Genomic DNA, 2,434 nt, shown 5'->3' on the forward strand with positions numbered 1-2,434 from the left:
ATCTTGAATAAAAATGGTGCTCGTGACTTGCATTACTTTCCTGATACGAGTTACTTCACTCCAGCGGTGCAATGTGACAAATTCATCAGTTTTGCCCCAATTTTCGATTTCAAACTGAGCATCCAACTGTAGATAATAACATGGAGTCAGATCGACCACAAATCAGCTGGTGTCAGATCGACCACAAATCAGCTGGTGTCAGATCGACCACAAATCAGCTGATACCTGGAGCTGCGGCAACAGGAAGTACATTGCAAGGAGTTGGAGCACCATGGTACCATACATGGGACCTGCAGCTTGGCTGCCATTCACGTCAGTCCTGATGATAGTCCTGTACAAGCCATTAAGCCTAAAGAAGGTGGGAATTGGCCAGTTGGGTTTGAGGAGGAGAGCCAGCTCAGAGTGTAAGTGGCCATGGGTGCACAATGTCATGAGTGCCGTATTATAAAAGTGGCGCACATTTATAAACAGTGTCCTCTGAATGGCTCATGCTCCAAAATTCATGCAACTCACTCGGATTACATTGGTTACCCCATGGCCTTTGCAAAAAAAATGTGTCTCATCTTGAATAAAAATGGTGCTCGTGACTTGCATTACTTTCCTGATATGAGTTACTTCACTCCAGCGGTGCAATGTGACAAATTCAGCAGTTTTGCCCCAATTTTCGATTTCAAACTGAGCATCCAATTGTAGATAATAACAATGATAGAAATCCCAGCCACCACTAATAGGATTACTAATAACACAAGGTGCAGGGTGAGAGTACCTGACTACCGCTGCTGCTCAAGCCTCCTATACACGCCATAATCTGTGATTCCTTCATTAATCGTTTACTCCCGAACCAGGAAATTGGCATCAAAGTGTCTCCACCCCGCGTCAGGCAGTGTTCACACGTAATTAAAATGCTGTGGATTTTCCATCATCATATGGGAGCAAATGTTTTTCTTCATTCAGATTTTGCTATGGATTAGCTGCAGAATTTTCTGCCAAAGTAACCCATCCTGATTGTTTCCCAGAGGAGAATTTCTAAAAGTTGGCAAGTTATCTCCAGGGTAGACTGGGGAGCTTTGAGTGGAAGTCATTGGAAGAAAAAAAAGCAACAAATTGTTGGCATTGTGCAATCTGGATCCCATGTTGATTTATCTACTCGGTGCAAATTTAGGATTAATTTCGTTCCATATTGCTTTTCAATGGTTCTTAGTATGATGAGCAGAATAATGATTCATTCACTGTTGGATTGTCAGCTATTCTGGACAAAAATGCATCATTGTCATTCTTTGGGAACAGAAGCCACGCTGTCATGTAATAGAAGATACATTGTAAGACGCTGGTGGCTGAGCCATTGCGAAAACGATGGCAGAACCGCCGGCGGAGCCACTACAGGAAAGAGCCACCAGCTTTATCCTAAAAGTGGGTTTTTGACCCGAAAACTCTGACACCTGCGCCGGTATCTAAAAGATGTCATGTGCACATAGCCACTGAGCAGAAACTCTACAAATCCTCCTCCAGAATTCAAAACTTTTCAAAAAAAATGGAGGATCTGCTCAGGTTTTGCTCTGAAAACTCTGCAAAACGACTACATGTGCACTATACCTTTAGGAGTTTGCTGAGTTTTTTGGAGAGGGTCCACGCCAAAAAGAAAAATCTGAAAACATTTGCTGCACAAAAAAAAATGGCTTGAAACACTCTTCCTACTGACTCATACTGTAAAACCTGCAGGTCATATGTTCAGTCTTTTCAGTGCTTTTTCCACTTCAAGTTTGGTAAAACCCATGGTGGGAAAACAACAGAGTACACGTCACTTCTGTGAAGCGGCTCTTGATGGAATCTGCTCCAAATAAGACACAGTCTAATTGAAAGGCTGCAATAACCCTTCCAAAACTACTCAAAACTGCTTCAGGAAACGAAAAACTCCTAAAAAAACAAAGGAGCGTTTCCTGCTCATGATGACATATTCTAAGGACGCAGTCAGAAGATGGTATAAATCGGACCAAGATCGGAACGCAGTGCAGGAACTGGCTGGCGGCTCTCCTTCATATATTTCTATGCAGCTGTCACTCTCTGGTCGGAAGAGCCGCCAGCCAGTCCGGGCACTGGCGTCCATTCTTGGTCTGATTTATACAGCCATCTGACTGCTTTAATTCAGGTTTGCTTATTAGGGCGTATACTAATCTATCAGGTGGACTTTTTGACAATATAGGTATCCGTAGTCTTATGGTCATGTAGCATACCACTTCTGTATGTGAATACAGCTGTAGGGACTATCTGCGCTTTGCTGATGCCCCGCTCGCACTTTACGGGTAACGTCGGCTCGGGAGGCAGGGTGGATGCAGCACTCGATCTATCAAGGTGCAGACATCCTCCTTGTTTAATAATGTCATGCTTTATAATCAGGACATTTATTACCTGCAATGCTTTACATACCTGAGCTGGA

This window comes from Dendrobates tinctorius, unplaced genomic scaffold, assembly GCF_039654945.1.
Source record: "Dendrobates tinctorius isolate UK_male_01 unplaced genomic scaffold, ASM3965494v1 ptg000124l, whole genome shotgun sequence".
NCBI classification, from domain to species: Eukaryota; Metazoa; Chordata; class Amphibia; order Anura; family Dendrobatidae; genus Dendrobates; species Dendrobates tinctorius.